The sequence below is a fragment of the Arachis duranensis genome, chromosome 4 (genome assembly GCF_000817695.3).
Source record: "Arachis duranensis cultivar V14167 chromosome 4, aradu.V14167.gnm2.J7QH, whole genome shotgun sequence".
Taxonomy (NCBI): Eukaryota; Viridiplantae; Streptophyta; class Magnoliopsida; order Fabales; family Fabaceae; genus Arachis; species Arachis duranensis.
The window spans coordinates 68,815,277-68,834,896 of NC_029775.3; the positions used below are offsets into that span (position 1 = coordinate 68,815,277).

Below are 19,620 nucleotides of genomic sequence, written 5' to 3' on the forward strand. Positions count from 1 at the left end.
TTTTCGAAAATCACTAACCCTTTTTCAAAATTAATTTTCGAAATTCTCTCCCTATCATCTTCTTCTATCTATTTATTTATCTACTAACACTTCTCTTCATCTCAAGAATTCGAACCTATCTTCCCCCTTGTGTTTGGATTCTTAACTCTCTTCTTTCTTCTATTCCTTTCTTCTTCTACTAACATAAAGGAATCTCTATATTGTGACATAGAGGATTCCTCTTCCTTTTCTATTCTCTTCTCTTTCATATGAACAGGAACAAGAAAAAAGGCATTCTTGTTGAAGCTGATCCTGAACCTGAAAGGACTCTGAAGAGGAAACTAAGAGAAGCTAAATTACAACAAGCCAGAGACAACCTTACTGAAGTTTTCGAACAAGAAAAGGATATGGCAGCTGAACCCAACAACAATAATGCAAGGAGAATACTTGGTGATTATACTACACCTACTTCCAAGTTTGACGGAAGAAGCATCTCAATCCCTGCCATTGGAGCAAACAATTTTGAGCTGAGAGCTCAACTAGTTGCTCTAATGCAACAGAACTGCAAATTCCATGGACTTCCATCAGAAGATTCCTATCAGTTTTTAACTGAATTTTTGCAGATCTCTGAGACTGTTAAGACTAATGGAGTAGATCCTGAAGTCTACAGGCTTATGCTTTTCCCTTTTGCTGTAAGAGACAGGGCTAGAATATGGTTGGACTCTCAACCTAAAGATAGCTTGGACTCTTGGGATAAGCTGGTCACGACCTTCTTGGCTAAGTTCTTTCCTCCTCAAAAGCCGAGCAAGCTTAGAGTGGATGTTCAGACCTTCAAACAAAAAGATGGTGAATCCCTCTATGAAGCTTGGGAAAGATACAAGCAGATGACCAAAAGGTGTCCTTCTGACATACTTTCAGAGTGGACCATTCTGGATATATTCTATTATGGTCTATCTGAGTTCTCTAAGATGTCACAGGACCATTCTACAGGTGGATCCATTCACCTAAAGAAAACACCTGCAGAAGCTCAAGAACTTATTGACATGGTTGCAAATAACCAATTCATGTACACTTCTGAGATGAATTCTGTGAATAATGGGATGCCTCAGAGGAAGGAAGTTCTTGAGATTGATACTCTAAATGCCATATTGGCTCAGAACAAAATGTTGACTCAGCAAGTCAACGTGATTTCTCAAAGTCTAAATGGATGGCAAAATGCATCCAACAGTACTAAAGAGGCATCTTCTGAAGAAGAAGCCTATGATCCTGAGAACCCTGCAATGGCAGAGGTAAATTACATGGGTGAACCTTATGGAAACACCTATAATTTCTCATGGAGAAATTATTCAAATTTCTCATGGAAGGATCAACAGAAGCCTCAACAAGGCTTTAATAATGGTGGAAGAAACAGGATTAACAATAGCAAGCTTTTTCCATCATCTTCTCAGCAACAGACAGAGAATTCTGAGCAGAGCTCCTCTAGCTTAGCAAATATAGTCTCTGATCTGTCTAAGGCCACTTTAAGTTTCATGAGTGAAACGAGGTCATCCATCAGAAATTTGGAGGCACAAGTGGGCCAGCTGAGTAAGAAAATCACTGAAACTCCTCCTAGTACTTTCCCAAGCAATAAAGAAGAGAATCCAAAAAGAGAGTGCAAGGCCATTGATATTGTCAATATGGCCGAATTCAAGGAGGAAGGGGAGGACGTGAATCCCAGTGAGGAAGACCTCATGGGACGTCTCTCAAGCAAGAAGGAGTTCCCTATTGAGGACCTAAAAGAATCTGAGACTCATATAGAGACCATAGAGATCCCATTAAACCTCCTTCTGCCATTCATGAGCTCTGAAAACTATTCTTCCTCTGACGAGGATAAAGATATAACTGGAGAGCAAGTTGCTCAATATCTAGGAGCCATCATGAAACTGAATGCCAAGTTGTTTGGTAATGAGATTTGGGAAGGTGAACCTCCCTTGCTCATTAGTGAACTAGATACTTGGGTTTAGCAAACTTTACCTCAAAAGAGACAAGATCTTGGTAAATTCTTAATACCATGTACCATAGGCACCATGAACTTTGAGAAGGCTCTGTGTGACCTAGGATCAGACATAAGTCTTATGCCACTCTCTGTAATGGAGAAGTTGGGGATCATTGAGGTACAGCCTGCCACATTCTCATTACAGATGGCAGACAAGTCAGTAAAACAAGCTTATGGATTAGTAGAGGACGTGTTAGTGAAGACTAAAGGCCTCTACATCCCTGCTGATTTCATAATCTTAGACACTAGGAAGGAGGAGGATGAATGCATCATCCTTGGAAGACCATTCCTAGCCACAACAGGAGCTATGATTGATGTTGACAGAGGAGAGCTAGTCCTTCAATTAAATGGGGACTACCTTGTGTTTAAAGCTTAAGGATCTTCTTCTGCAACCATGGAGAGGAAGCATGCAAAGCTTCTCTCAATACAGAGTCAAACAAAGCCCCCACAACCAAACTCTAAGTTTGGTGTTAAACCCCCACATTCAAACTCTAAATTTGGTGTTGGGAGTCTACAACATTGACCTGATCACCTGTGAGGCTCCATGAGAGCCCACTGTCAAGCTAGAGACATTAAAGAAGTGCTTATTGGGAGGTAACCCAATTTTTATTTATCTAATTCTATTTTTATTTTTATTGTTCTTTTATGTTTTATTAGGTTCATGATCATGTGGAGTCACAAAATAAATACTAAAATTAAAAACAGAATAAAAAACAGCAGAAGAAATAGCACACCCTGGAGGAAGGGCTTACTGGCGTTTAAACGCCAGTAAGGAGCATCTGGCTGGCGTTCAATGCCAGAACAGAGCATGGATTTGGCGTTGAACGCCAAAAACATGCAGCAATCTGGCGTTCAAACGCCTGGATTGCACACTGAGGAAAGCTGGCGTTCAACACCAGAAACATGCTGCAGACTGGCGTTGAACGCCCAAAACAAGCATAGAACTGGCGTTTAACGCCAGAAACAAGCATCAATCTGGCGTTAAACGCCAGGATTGCATGCAGAGGACATTTTACACGCCTCATTGGTGCACCTCAGGATATGTGGACCCCATAGGATCATCTCAGGATTTGTGTACCCCACATGATCCCCACCTACCTGAACTCACCTTCTCTCTCCTTCACCAATCACCTCAATCTCTCTTCCCCATCACCTCTTCGCCACTCACATCCATCCATCCTTCCCACCCAAACCTACCCTAAATGGCCGAAACTACTCCCTCTCCTTTCACTATATAAACCCCTCTATCCTTCTTCATTTTTACACACCACAACCCTCTCTTCTTAACCTTGGCCGAAACCACACACCTCTCCCTTACCTCCATATTTTCTTCTTCTTCTTCTTCTTCTTCTTCTTCTTCTTTCTTCTTTTGCTCGAGGGCGAGCAACATTCTAAATTTGGTGTGCTAAAAGCATAGCTTTTTGTTTTTCCATAATCATTTATGGCACCTAAGGCCAGAGAAACCTCAAGAAAGAGGAAAGGGAAGGCAATTGCTTCCACCTCTGAGTCATGGGAGATGGAGAGATTCATCTCAAGGGTCTATAGCTCAGTAATAGAGCATTTGACTGCACATCAAGAGAGCCCACTCATGGACCTCATCAAGAAATCCCTGAGATACCTCAAGGGATAAATTTTCATCCACACAACTATTGGGAGCAACTAAGGATAGGAGCATCAAAATCACTAGGGATCAAGCCACAAAGGCAAGGAAGAGACATAGAGGAGCTCAAGGATACCATTGCTCCTTCAAGAAGAAGACGCCACCATCACTAAGGTGGACTCATTGTTCTTATTTCTCTGTTTTTTTTATGCTATATGTTTGTCTATGTTTGTGTCTTTACTACATGATCATTAGTATTTAGCAACTATGTCTTAATGCTATGAATAATTCCATGAATCCTTCACCTTTCTTAAATGAAAAATGTTTTTAATACAAAAAGAACAAGAATAACATGAGTTTCGAATTCATCCTTGAATTTAGTTTAATTATATTGATGTGTGACAATACTTTTTGTTTTCTGAATGAATGCTTGAACAGTGCATTTTTTTATCTTGTTGTTTATGAATGTTAAAATTGTTGGCTCTTGAAAGAATGATGAACAAGAGAAATGTTATTGATGATCTGAAAAATCATAAAATTGATTCTTGAAGCAAGAAAAAGCAGTGAAGAACAAATCTTGCGAAAAAAAAGTGGCGAAAAAATTATAGAAAGAAAAAGAAAAAGCAAGCAGAAAAATCCAATAGCCCTTAAAACCAAAAGGCAAGGGTAAAAAGGATCCAAGGCTTTGAGCATCAATGGATAGGAGGGCCCAAGGAAGTAAATCCAGGCCTAAGCGGATAAATCAAGCTGTCCCTAACCATGTGCTTGTGGCATGCAGGTCCAAGTGAAAAGCTTGAGACTGAGTGGTTAAAGTCGTGATCCAAAGCAAAAAGAGTGTGCTTAAGAGCTCTAGACACCTCTAACTGGGGATTTAGCAAAGTGGAGTCACAATCTAAAAAGGTTCACCTAGTCATGTGTCTGTGGCATTTATGTATCCGGTGGTAATACTGGAAAACAAAGTGCTTAGGGTCACGGCCAAGACTCATAAAAGTAGCTGTGTTCAAGAATCAACATACTTAACTAGGAGAATCAATTAACACTATCTGAACTCTGAGTTTCTATAGATGCCAATCATTCTGAACATCAAAGGATAAAGTGAGATGCCAAAACTGTTCAGAAGCAAAAAGCTATAAGTCCCACTCATCTAATTAGAACTAATATTCATTGATATTTTGGAATTTATAGTATATTCTCTTCTTTTTATCCTATTTTATTTTCAGTTTCTTGGGGACAAGCAACAATTTAAGTTTGGTGTTGTGATGAGCGGATAATTTACACGCTTTTTGGCATTATTTTTAGGTAGTTTTTAGTAAGTTCAAGATTTTTATGTGATTTCAAGTATTTTTTGGCTGAAATTGAGGGACCTGAGCAAAACTCTGATAAGGAGGCTGACAAAAGACTGCTGATGCTGTTGGATTCTGACCTCCCTGCACTCGAAATAGATTTTCTGGAGTTAGAGAACTCCAAATGGCTCGCTCTCAACGGTGTTGGAAAGTAGACATCTAGAGCTTTCCAGAAATATATAATACTCCATACTTTATTCGAGATTAGATGACGTAAACTAGCGTTCAACGCTAATTCCATGCTGCATTCTAGAGTCAAACGCCAGAAACACGTCATAAACCAGAGTTAAACACCAAAAACACGTTACAACTTGGCGTTTAACTCCAAGAGAAGCCTCTGCACGTGTAAAGCTCAAGCTCAGCCCAAGCACACACCAAGTGGGCCCCGGAAGTGGATTTCTGCATCAATTACTTATTTCTGTAAACCCTAGTAACTAGTTTTAGTATAAATAGAACTTTTTACTATTGTACTAGGTGTCTTTGACAATATAGTCTCTTGACCATTCGGTCTTTTGATCATTCATGGGGGCTAGCCATTCGGCCATGCCTAAACCTTTATCACTTATGTATTTTCAACGGTGGAGTTTCTACACACCATAGATTAAGGGTGCGGAGCTCTGATGTACCTCGAGTTTTAATGCAATTAATATTATTTTCTATTCAGTTCACCTTATTCTTATTCCAAGATATTCGTTGCACTTCAACCTGATGGATGTGATAATCCGTGACACTCATCATCATCCATCCTTATGAACGCGTGATTGACATCTACTTCCATTCTTCCTTTGAACGAGCGCATATCTCTTGGATTCCTTGATCATAATCTTTGTGGTATAAGCTAGAATTATTGGCGGCCATTCCTGAGAATCCGGAAGGTCTAAACCTTGTCTATGGTATTCCGAGTAGGATTCAGGGATTGAATAACTGTGACGAGCTTCAAACTCGCGATTGTTGGGCGTGATGACAAACGCAAAAGAATCAATGGATTCTATTCCGACATGATCGAGAACCGACAGATGATTAGTCGTGCTGTGACAAGAGCATTTGGACCTTTTCATTGAGAGGATGGGAAGTAGCCATTGACAACGGTGATGCCCTACATACAGCTTGCCATGGAAAGGAGTATGAAGGATTGAAAGTAAGAAAGCAGTATGTTGCAGAGATTCAACAGGGACAAAGCATCTCCATACACTTATCTGAATTTTCACCAATGATTTACATAAGTATTTCTATCTTTATTTTATGTTTTATTTATTATTACTTTCGAAAACTTCATAATCATTTGAATCAGCCTAACTGAGATCTACAAGATGACCATAGCTTGCTTCATACCAACAATCTCCGTGGGAGCGACCCTTACTCACGTAAGGCTTATTACTTGGACGACCCAGTGCACTTGCTGGTTAGTTGTGCAGAGTTGTGAAGAAAGTGCTGAGTTAGTAGATGCGCATACCAAGTTGAATGCCATTGTTAGATATCACAATTTCGTGCACCAAGGTGTTTCAAATTTAATTTTATATAATGGATTATGTTTCGTTCATTCAATACTATACAATTGTTTCACCATGAGTACGTGTTCGGTTCATTATGCAGAAAGTTGTTTGAATTTGATTTTATATAATAGATTATATTTCGTTCATTCAGTACGATACAATTGTTTCACCATGAGTACGTGCACGGTTTATTATGCAGAAAGTTGTTTGAATTTGATTTTATATAATGGATTTATTTCGTTCATTCAGTACTATACAATTGTTTCACCATGAGTACGTGTTTGGTTCATTATGCAGAAAGATGTTTAAATTTGATCTTATATAATGTAGTATGTTTTGTTCATTCAGTATTATACAATTGTTTCACCATGAGTACATGTTCGGTTCATTATGCAGAAAGCTGTTTAAATTTGATCTTATATAATGGAGTATGTTTCATTCATTCAGTATTATACAATTGTTCTTATATAATGAATTATGTTTTGTTCATTCAATACTATACAATTGTTTCACCATGAGTATGTGTTCGGTTCATTATGCAGAAAGCTGTTCTAATTTGAATTTATATAATGGATAATATTTTATTCATTTAGTACTATACAATTATTTCACCATAATAACATGTTCGGTTCATTTTTGTTCTGCACAATTCAAAACTCTTCCTCTTCACCTTCTACTGCTTCTTCACCTTCTACTGCTTCTTCACCAGGGATAGAAGGAAGAAAAGACAAAAAAATACAGCAGCAACAACAACAAAAGAATGACGATAAGGAGAAAACAAGTGAAGAAGAAGGAATGCAAAAAAGAAGGAGGAGAATGAGAAGGAGGAGGAACGGAAGAAGAAGGCGAAGAAGAAGAAGAAGACGTTCCGTGCATAAACGAGCATGAGAAGAAGAGAAAGAAGAGTGAGGAAAGAAGAAAGTGGAAAAAGCGCGTGACCTAAAATTACTTGAATGAACTTAGATGCCAAAATTACTTGGATGTGAAAAATATCTCATTACTTTTAGCTGAAAAAATAGAAAGAGACAAAAAAGAATTATTTTTTACAATCAATAGATCTATAGTTTAGTAACAAATGAATATAAGATTTACCTAAAAAAAATGACATTTTGTGAAATTTGCTATAATTTTATTATTCTATTTTTTTCTAAGGAACTAAATTTGTGTTTAAATAGACAAAAGTATCATAGTATTTGAAGTTTATATATCATATATAGGCTTATATAATGAGAACATTATGGCATAACCATCAAGGTTAAGTCTGGACCTAAAAGATCACGTAAAATTAACATAAGATAGACAAACAATTTTCTTATGAATTTAGAGATATTCTTTTAATTTCAATTAAAAATGAAGGAGATTCTCCATTCGAGGGGAGTAGATTACTAAAAAATGTGTACCTCTTTTCTGCATAATTGAAAAAAAGAGTTCATCAACAATAAAATGTTATTGGATTTTTTTTAGTGATAACTTGAACACAGAAATTCATTATTCTTTATTTTGGACTTAATTATTGAAGCCCGATGAAAGAAAACTTTCATGTCAGATTTAGAAAGGGGGAGACCCCATTGATCCATTGGTTGGATCCTATCCATATTTTCTATTTACTAGACACATTGTTAAAAACCTACATTATTTTTACGATTATGAGGTTTATTCGAATATGAAATTCAATCCTAAAAATATAGCATACCACTTTTTTTTTACTAGAGAAATTTCTAGTGGAATGGGTGCTATTCGAGAACAATTAGGTGATCTGGATTTGTCAATTCTTATAAATTCTTTATTAGTAGAGTGGAAAGAATTTGGAGAAGGGGGATCCACAGGCAATGAAAATGAATGGGAGGCTCGAAAAGTTGGAAGAAGAAAAAAAATTTTGGTTCGACGTATAGAATTAGTTAAATATTTTATCTGAACAAATATAAATCTGGAATTGATAGTTTTATGTCTCTTACCAATTTTTTTCCCTGAATTGAGATCCGTTATTCAAATCGATGGGAAAAAACTAATGAGATCAAATATTAATATACTCTATCGAAGAGTTATCAATCAGAACAATACTCTTATCGATCTATTAACAACAAGTAGATCTACACCAAGTGAATTAGTAATGAGCCAGGAAATATTGGTACAAGAAGTCGTGGATACGCTTCTGGATAATGGAATCCGCGGGCAACCGATAAGGGATGGTCGTAATAAGGTTTACGACTCATTTTCAGATATAATTAAAGAAATTTGTAATTCGTGGTCTAATTTAAAAATATTTTTCTTCGAACATGGGAATTGCTAAGAGTAAAATTCGAAAAAGAAAAACCGATTGTATGGAAAATCCTTCAAGAAGTTATATATGGGCATCCCATCTTGCTAAATAGAGCACTTAATTTGCATAGATTAGGCATACAGACTGATAAACCACTATTTTATGGTATATTTTGAGTTGAAATGCATAGATTTTATCAACTTATCTAGCATTTATTCACTGAAATAGCATAGCTTTGTGAATTTCTCCTAGTTGTGCTTAATGGTTAATAACATCCTTTTTTGTGCACTGATGCGTGCGCATTATGTGGTATTTTTCTATACTTTTTCATATTAAAAATGTATTCATTATGCTTAATTATTGAGTATTTTGGTGCTTAAGTTGTATATTACTTTTATCTCTTTGATTTGATTAATTTTTTAGAAAATGGTAGAAGAAGAAGCAAAAAGCACAAAATAATTTCAAAAGAATAGAGAAATTTTTGGACACGCTTTGGAACCTTAGGCCACGCTTTAAAAGCATGGCCCATGAAGCATGCAGGCAAGCATGAATAGAGTAATGAAGCAATGAACCATGAGGCAAGGTGAAGCAGATATAGGGAAAGTAGAGCCCTGGAGCAGGCCTACTTGGGCATTGACAACACCCACTTATACTGCGTTACTTCAAAGAACGCCAACTATGAAAGTAATGTGGCTCCAACGCCACCTTACACCAATGTTATTGTGCAACAACGCCAAGAGCATCCCTGGGAGGAAGACCCTAGCTTTGGCAACACCAGGATGAACTGGTGTTAGTTTGAAATAACGCATGCGACGAAGGCCACGCATATGCGTGGGTGACGCATATGCATGAGGAGAAAATTTTGCTACTGGAAGGAGAACCCTGGCATTGGTAACGCCAGGTTATTACTGGCGCCCCTCAGGATAACGCCTGCGACGAGGGCCACATGTATGCGTAACCCAGGCGTACGCGTGTAGAGGAATTTTTCCCTTGGAAGACCGTTCCTGGCGTTGGCAATGCTAGGATATAACTGGTGCCCCTTTTGCAATGATGCCTGGGATAGTGGTCACACATACACATGACCCATGAGTACGCGTGACAAGTGCAACCAATGCCCAAAATCAAGAGCGCCCGATTCAACTAACGCCAGCTGGGCGTTGGCAACGCCAGCAATAGGAGGCGTTAGTGGCAATAATGCCCAAGCCATATGGAACCCCTCAATTTGGTTCAATTATTGCTTCAAGATCTGCTCAAAATTCATGCAAGCAAGCCCACAATTGTCAACAAATCAAGGTCACAATTTTTATTTGATTGTAATTTGTTTTTAATTTCGTTTGAATTTGTAATTTAGGATAGCTTATAAATAGGCCTTAGTTTCATCATTTAGTGGTACGCTAGACACCATCTTGGAAGGGATCTTTGGGCTCCTCTCTTCACACACTTCACACTCTTCTTCTCTTCCACTTTCTTCCACACCCATTCTTGTAAGTATTTAGTTATAAGCTTCTAATTCTCTACATTTGAGAGAGGAGCTCTGTTTGCATTTTCAATGAATTGATGTTTATTTTCTTCTCTTCTTGATTCCATCTTTATTTATCTAAGAGAAAGTTTTCATTCTTCAAAGATCCAATTCAATCGGAAGAAGAATTGGATCTATTAGAATTCTATGTGAACCTTGAAAAAGGAGTCATAGTAATTTAGTTTGGAACTCTCTTCTCACAATAAATTTGATTTTGATTCAGAGTTGATATTGTCACACGTAATCTCTTTGAAATTGGGATCTTAGGAGTTGTGGCATGGAATTAGAAATTAAGCTTCATCTCTTTTCATGAGCATTGGATCAAGAAATTGGCATTTGATCATGACTAGAGAAATTGAGTAACCAAGGAATTGGAACTCAATTACTTATGATCCGCCAGAGATCTAACATTGCATGAACAAGAGAAGAAGTTGAGAATCATTGATTTAGGAGAAATCAACATCTCCAATCCTAATGTCATCTATCTTTAATTCTTAGTACTTTACAATTCCTGTACTTTACATTTCCAGTATTTTACTTTCTTGCACTTTATATTCTTGTCATTTACTTTCCAGTCATTTTATTGCTTTCTTTCAATTTCATGTCATTTATATTTCTTGATTGCTTATCATCCAATTATGATTGTCTAACTAGAAAATCAATTAACTATTGATTTATTAATCCTTTAATCCTTGTGGTACCATTGCCGGAGATTTGCAATGTGTTTGTTATTGATTATTGTTTCTATGTTGATATTGTATATAGTTTGCTTTTGTTTGTTTGCTTGTTTTTGTTTAGGAGTTTGTTTTCTTTGTTTTTTATTGGCTTTTGTTTTTATTTTCTCTTTTCACTGTGAATTCTCATCAATTTTGGTTTTGAGTTTGGTTGCAACTATGTTGCAAGAAATGAAAACTTCAATGATGGTTCGCACTGTGGGACTGAAAATCAATCGAGGAAGGAGCCGCATTCTTGTAGACGAACTTCATGGTATCCATCTCAACTTCCTCCATTGTACAACGATGGCAATCCATCCCATGATGTATATCAATCCAATAGTTATGGTGAGTCTTCTTATGGTTTTCAACCTCAACCACCATACACACGTAAACCACCTCCTCAATATTATTCTCAACCATACTCATAAACCACATCTTACCACCAACCACTGCCGTATGATGTTAACTCATATCCACCATATAACTGACCATATGTGCCTCAAGAACAACCATATGAACCACATTTAGAACCACCACCTCCATATACACTACCTCAATATTCTCACCAATACGAATCACCTTCCAAGTATGAAACCTTTCTCCCAAACAATGAATCCTCCTTTTTACTTCAATATGAAGTTCTCCAACCCTTGATTCAAGAACAACAAGAGCTTTGATCTTTTCTTCAAGAGCAAAAAGAATTCCAAAAGATGCAAGAAAAATTTGTGGCTACCTTAGCCGAAGCGGTGAACCGCTTTGTCCTACTACAATTATGCAATTAAGACACTCCCATTGATGAATATGGAGAATCAACTGAAGAGTGTAGTGAAAAGGAGATCTTGGAACCTCAAGGGAAAAAAAAGGAGTTGAAGCATGAATTACAACAAGAAGAGGAAGTAGAGATGAAAGAACTGGAAGAAGTGGTTGAAGAGTCAAGAGAAGTTAAACAAGAGACAAGTTTTATTATTGAAGATGATCTCACACCAACTAAAGATTTCATTAGGCTTTTTGAACCTTCCATTTGTTAGTGGAAGGGCGTGCTATTGTTTACACCCATTAGTTTTTAAGGAATTCAATGCAGACTTTGATGGAGGCCAAATGACTGTTCATGTGCCTTTATCTTTGGAAGCCCAAACAGAAACTCATTTACTTATGTTTTCTCATATAAACCTATTGTCTCTGTCGATAAGAGATCTTATTTTTTCGCACCAACTTAAGATATGCTTATTCAGCTTTATATATTAACGAGCCAAAATCGTCGAGGTATTAGTGCAAACAAGTATAGTCTGTGTAACCGCAGTAATCCAAAAAATAATAATAATAGATATACGAAAAAAGGAACCCTTTTTTCGTAATTCCTATTATGTAATTGGAGCTTATCGACAAAAAAAAATTGATATTCCTTGTGGTTCCGCTAAAGGCTAGATCAACATGTTATTTCCTCAAGAGAAGCTCCCATCGAAGTTCATTATGAATTGTTGGGTATCTATCATGAGATTTGTGGTCATTATATAGTAGTAAAAAGTATAAAAAACTTTTTGTTGTATATACATTCGAACTACGGTTGGTCGTATTTCTTTTTATCAAGAAATCGAAGAAGCTATACAAGGTTTTTGTCAAGCCCATTTATATAGTATCCAGTTAAGTCAATTTCTGATGTGGATTTGAATTCAAGGATCAATTAGGATCGGGTAGCATCTTAGTTTTTGGAAAAAACTTTTACATGAATTAACATAAGCAAAGAAGGAAAATTTTCAAACTATTAACTAAAACTCATTGTTGAACTTAATCTCACTGAGTAGAATATGGACGTATTTATGGGAGAACGCGCTGATCTGGTCTTTCACAATAAAATAATCGGTGAAATTACCATTAAGCGAATTATTAGTAGATTAATATATCACTTTAGAATGGCATTTACATCACATATGCTGGATCAAGTAAAAATTTTGGGATTTCGACAAGCTACTATTACATCCATTTCTTTACGGGTCAATGATCTTTTAACCATATCGTCTAAGGGCTGGCTTGTTTAAGATCCTGAAATGTTTTATTTTGGAAAAACACCATCATTGTGAAAATGTACATGCAGTAGAAAAATTACACCAATCCATTGAGATATGGTATGCTACAAGTGAACATTTACGACAAAAAATGAGTCCCAATTTAGGATGACTGACCCCTAAATCCAGTTCATATAATGTCTTTCTCAGGCGCTAGAGAAAATGCATCTCAAGTACAACAATTAATGGGTATGAGAGGATTAATATCAGATCTACAAAGAAAAATGATTGATTTACCCATTCGAAGTAATTTGCACAAGGAGCTTTCTTTAACAAATATATAATATTTTGTTACGAATCCTATAAAAGGGTTGTGGATACTGTTGTACAAACATCAGATACTGGATCTCTTACTTGCAGAGTTGTTGAAGTAGTTCAACACATTGTTGTATGACGGGTGGATTGTAGTACTATTCGAGAAATTTTTATAAATACTCAGAATAAAATAATGCCAGCAAGAATTTTGATACAAACATTAATTGGTTGTGTATTAGCAAACAATATATATAGGTTTGCGATGTATTGCCATTTGAAATCAAGATATTGGGGTTGGACTAATCAATTTTTTAATAAATTTTCAAACACAATCAATATCTATTTGAATTCCTTTTACTTATAGGAATACATTTTGGATATGTTGATTGTGTTATGGGTGGAGTCCTACTCATGAAAACTTGGTGGAATTAGGCGAAGCTATAGATATTATTGCGATCCAATCGATTGGAGAACCTGGTACTCAACTAACATTAAGAATTTTTCATATAGATGGAGTATTCACAGGAGGTACTGCAGATCACATGCGAGCTCCGTCTAATGAAAAAATAAGATTCAATCAAAATTTAGTTTATCCCATGCGTACACGTCACAGTCATCCTATTTTTTTTATCTTATATAGACTTATATGTAACTACTGAAAGTAATGACATTCTACATAATATTAGAATTTTACCGAAAAGCTTTTTATTCGCTTAAAATAATTATTACGTAGAATCAGAGCAAGCGATTGGCGAGATTCGCACGGGAACATACACTTTAAATTTGAAGAAAAAAACTTTAAAATATATTTATTCTAAATTTAAGGGGGGTAACACACATATCTTACCAAAGACAAGTCATTTACGGATCTTATCAGAAAAGTCGTGTAAGTGGAGTGACTTATCTTTTTCACTCTTCAAGTATCAATATCAAATGCAAACACATTCTCGTTTTCTTGGAGACAAGCAATTTCTAAGTCTCTTTTAAATATTGATTTTGTCGAAAATAACCTAAATGTGAGACATAAATTGTTTAGTTCAAAATCTTACGCTAAATCAAGATTAAATTCAATTATGCATAATTCTCATTTTAGACATTCTATTATTTTCTCGATAACTTTAAATTTATTGGAAAAAAGGCGACAAAATAGATTCATCATGCCATTTCCATTCCAATCAATTGAAGATCCTGACAAACAATTAACATATTCTTTTGATATCTCGATTGAAATACCTGTGAATGGTATTTTCGTAGAAATAGTATTCTTGCTCATTTCGAAGATCTTTAATATAGAACATAAAATTCGAAAATTCTTAAATTTAAGACTATTGGAACCCTCTCTTTTTAAAAAAGAAGATTTATTGAATATGAAGGAGTCAAATAGTGTAAACCAAAATACCAAATCAAGGTACATTGATTTTGTTTTTATTCCTAAAGAAGTGCATCTTTTATCCGAATTTTTTTTTTCATAATAGTAAAGAGCAATAGTATTATTGAAATAAATACAACAATCACTTTTAATGTAAGAAGTTGAGTAGACGGATTGGTGGGAATGGAGAAGAAGAAAAAGATTGAATTACAAATATTTTATGGGGATATCCATTTTTCTGGCGAAATCGATAAGGTATACTTACATAATGATATTTTGATACAAATCGAAAGATTAAAAAAAATTCAAAGGAATAAAAAAATGAAAATTAGATCTCTGTCTAATGGATCACAATTATAAAAAAAAAATATTTTGTTTTGGTTTGACATATAATTCTATACAAAAATACAAACTGTATCAACTGAGTACAATTTTTTCACAAGATCTATTGCGGAAAAAAGGATAATTTGGAGTTTAAAGCTCTTAATTATATTCTTTATGGAAATGAAAAATCAATTCGTAAACTTTCTAACACAAGCATTCAATTAGTTCGAACTTGTTTAGTATTAAATTAAGATCGAGATCGAGATAAAAAAGCTCTTCAATAGAAGAATCTCATGCTTTTTTTGTTCAAGTAAATATAAATGGTTTGATTGGATATTTTTTAAGAATTGATCTGAAGAAATCACGGATTTTCTATATCAGAAAAAGAAATGATCCATCCGGTTCAGAATGGATCGGGGATAATGAGTCAAATTGAAGCAACATTAATCCATTTTTTCTTATTTCTTTCTAGGAAAAAACACAACAATCAGATATCCAAAATCATGAAACAATTCATGTATTGTTGGACATAAATACAGAATGCTAATATTTGATAATTTTGTTATTATATGATTGTTTTGAGATAGAACCTTTTAACAATTTAAAAGACTACAACGAGCTAAAAATAAAAAAGAGAATAAAAATAAAAAAATCTTCAAATTCCAAATAAAAATTCATTAGGTCTCGTAGGAATAGCACTTCAAATTTCAAATTTTTATTCAAGGGTGAATAGAAAATAGAAACTTGACCAGTTAAAAAAATTTTCAAACATTAAATTTTTTTTAATGGACGAAATTCAGATAATTTATACGCCAATCCATACAGCAACATAAAATTAAACACATTCTTTTGAATTGAAAATTTCTCCATCATAATTATGATTATAAATATTATAAAAAATAATTACAATAATTAGCTTGGGACAATTTATTTATGAAAATATGTCTATTTCAAATAAAAAATGGACTAAAATAAAAATTAAAATCGAGACAAGTTTTTATTGTTAAAAAGGATTAGCTAGTACCTATATATTTAGTGACTCCAGGAGCAACAATTCATGGACATTTTGAAAAAAAAATTTAAAGATATATTAATAACATTTATATATGAAAAATCATGATCAGGTAATATAACCCAAGGACTTCCAAGAATGGAATAGGAATTAGAAATTCGTTCGATTGATTCAATATCAATTAACCTAGAAAAGAGGATTGACACTTGGAACGAACATATAACCAAAATTATCGGCAATCTTTGGGGATTGTTTATTTGTATTGAACTAACTATTGTCTAAAGTTGAATTTCTTTGTTTAATAAAATTCAAAAGGTTTATCAATCCCAAAAATTGCATGGCCCGGGCGACTGTTTACCAAAAACACAGGTCTCCACAAAGTTGTAAGACCATGTATGAGGGCTGACGCCTGTCCAGTGCCAGAAGGTCAAGGAAGTTGGTGACCTAATGACAGGGGAGCCGGCGACCGAAGCCCCGGTGAACGGCAGCCGTAACTATAACGGTCCTAAGGTAGCGAAATTCCTTGTCGGGTAAGTTCCCACCTGCACGAAAGGCATAACGATCTGGGCACTGTCTCGGAGAGAGGCTCGGTGAAATAGACATGTCTGTGAAGATGCGGACTACCTCCACCTGGACAGAAAGACCCTATGAAGCTTCATTGTTCCCTGGGATTGGCTTTGGGCTTTTCCTGCGCAGCTTAGGTGGAGGGCGAAGAAGGCCTCCTTATTGAGATTATTGTACGCCAAATAACATCAAAAGTATTAGCTTCAAAAGATGGAATGTCTAATATTTTTTCACCTAGCGAGCTAATTGAATTGTTTCGAGCTAAACGAACATGACGTCTCTTAGAAGAAGTAATTTGTTACGGAGCTCTATTATTGAGAATAACAAAAACATCTTTGTGTACCCAAAATTTCATATTTGTAGCAAGTTTTCAGGAAACTACTAGAGTTTTAGCAAAAATTGTTCTCCGAAATCTTATCAATTGGTTGAAAGGTTTGAAAGAAAACGTTGTTTTTGGGGGAATGATACCAATTGATATCGGATTCAACAGGATAACAGAGCTTTCGAAGTAAAGACAATTTATTAAGATTGGTTTGGAAAAAAAAATTTACTCGAGAAAAAAATAAAAGATATCCTGTTTCACCATAGAGAATTTATTTTTTAATTTTAGGAATTTATGTGATATGTTGCAGAAATCACTTTTGAAGATTTGATAATTGCTAAAACTCTATTTTTTTAATTTAGATTTCTTAAATTTAAATAAAGACGTTGGATTACATTTTTGAAAGAAAATAAAAAAAGTAACAAACAAAATTGAATGGTCTAACTATGTATCAAGAGATAATCTTCGATAAAAGAAAACGTTCCCTCGGAATAATTTTTTTCTTATTTCAAGATATTCTGATTCTTTTTTTAGTGAAGATCGATGACAAAAAGATACTAGGAATAATATTAGAGGAGATAATGAAAGCGAGAGTTCATTTTGGCCTTTATATTAGAAAATCAAAACCCAAAATAATACTTTATATATCCACAAAACGTAAGAGTATTCATATTCTAAATCTTATAAGAACTGTTCGCTTTTTATCATAAGCATGTGATTTGGTTTTTGATGCAGCAAGTAAGGGGAACTAATTTTTAATGTTGGCACAAAAAATAAAGTTATAGTTGGGCTACAACAAAAACTCAGTGTCATTTTATTAATAAAAAATGGCTTGGTGGGATGTTAACTAATTAGTATGTTGTAGAAATGAGACTTCATATGTTCACGTCCTTGAAAATAGAATAAAAAACAGACAGAATTTATAGTTTACCAAAAAAAAATACTACTATTTTAAAGAGATAGTTGGCGTATTTAAAAATCTGAGTGGCATTAAATATATGGCTCGTTTATCTAATATTATCATAATTGTTGATAAGCAAAAAGAGTATATTGTTTTTAGGTAGCGTTTAGTGGAGAGACAAAGACAAAAAGATTGGGACTGAGAGACAGAGACTAAGAGATAGAGATTGAAATAAATCTCAGTATTCTGTTTGGTACAAAATGGGAGATAGAAATTGAAACAAAAATGAAATTCTAATTTAATTTACACAAAAGATAAAATTGAAAATAATTAATTGAAATGAGGGTATTTTAGGTATAAAATGTTATTAAAGGTTCAGTCTTCATCTCTAAAAATTTTAGTCTCCTGTGTCCCTCCATTTTGGAGGTACTGAAATACTGAAATTTTAGAAATAGAGATAGAAATTTTAGTACCAATCCCTGAACCGACAAACATGATACTAAATCTCAGTCTCTTAATTTTTGTCTCAATACCTCAAAACAAACGCTACCTTAGAGAATTATTTTTTTTATGTAGATAAAATTTTGTACATAAATTCTTGTATAATAGTTAATTTGATGATTTATTTTTTGTATATAGATAAAATTTTTGTTTAACAATTTATAAAAAAATTTAACTCATTTTTGATAATCCATTTTTTAAAATCATATACAAAATTTTTTAGTGTTAAAGTAATCATACCAAATACTTTAGAAAATGAAAGATACTAAACGGGTGGATCTAATAGAAGTATAACACATCACGTCTTGATGATAGCAATGAAAATCATTATCTGTGTTTATTCCGCGTTGCTCCAAATTGCATGGTTTGGGATTGTTGAGTGGATCAACAGAACGAGGCCCACACCTGGCATTTATATCTTCAAGAACCTTTCCTACGCTTCCTTCCTAATTAATTACTTTACTCAGGAATAAACTAACCACGATTTCACATAAAATAAAGTAAGAAACCATTAATTTTTTAACCAAAAAAAGGAAAAGGAAAAGGAAAAGGAAAACAATATTCTATTTGATGTTCGAACTTTTATTGGCATTTCTTTTCATGTAATCAAAATATCGTTTTCTACGGTGATAAAGATATTTCACCTCCAAGGCTCCAACACAATTGTCTTGGATTAATAATACTATAGTTAAATAAGATAAGAAAAAATGAATCGTTTTAATACGTAACTTCAAGATCAAATGAATCCTCTTTCCATTCTTTTATACGTCTCTTTGACTTATTTATTTATGTACTTTTATTTTTGATACAATATTATTAAAATTATTAATTGTATTTTTAATTTATAAAAATAATAATATTATTTATTAATTAATGCCTTGTTATTTTGTTAAAGATGGTTCAGTTTTTCAAGAGGTATTGTGGAAGAGCATTGAGTTGTGGAATATTGGAGTGTACAGATATAGCATCAAGACTGGTATTAATGGTGGGCCCAGAGTCAAGGGAGACCGTTATGTGTGGGTATGGAATCCCTTTTCCGATTGCGGACCCAAATATCTCTCTGATCGGCTTCTCCCAAGTTGGTCCTCGACTCCTAGCAAAGGACTCCCGACACCGCACCATTATCCGTAAATATAGTAAGAATGAAATATGTCACAAAAGAGTAAGAATAATTTGCAATATATAATTTATCTTATTTATATTAAAAACGAAATAAATAATAACATGATGTTACTTATCTTCTTCACAAATAATATATGTACACATTTTTCTAAACACATAAATAGTTTAAAAATTGCATAAAATGGTAGATTTTAATTTATTTTAATTATTATTCAAAAAAAATCCTGAAATAACACTACTAT

General features: G+C 34.4%; 1 non-coding gene and 2 pseudogenes across 1 annotated transcript; 2 read left to right on the forward strand and 1 right to left on the reverse strand.

The window, feature by feature from the left end:
* Window positions 1–785: 785 nt before the first annotated feature.
* LOC127747344 (small nucleolar RNA R71) lies at window positions 786–889 on the reverse strand. The gene has a single exon (XR_008009144.1). It is a non-coding gene; the product is annotated as a small nucleolar RNA R71 (small nucleolar RNA).
* An 11,873-nt stretch (window positions 890–12,762) lies between these two features.
* On the forward strand, window positions 12,763–15,428 carry LOC110280514 (DNA-directed RNA polymerase subunit beta''-like; annotated as a pseudogene).
* A 31-nt stretch (window positions 15,429–15,459) lies between these two features.
* Window positions 15,460–17,044, forward strand: LOC107484728 (DNA-directed RNA polymerase subunit beta''-like; annotated as a pseudogene).
* Window positions 17,045–19,620: the final 2,576 nt, after the last annotated feature.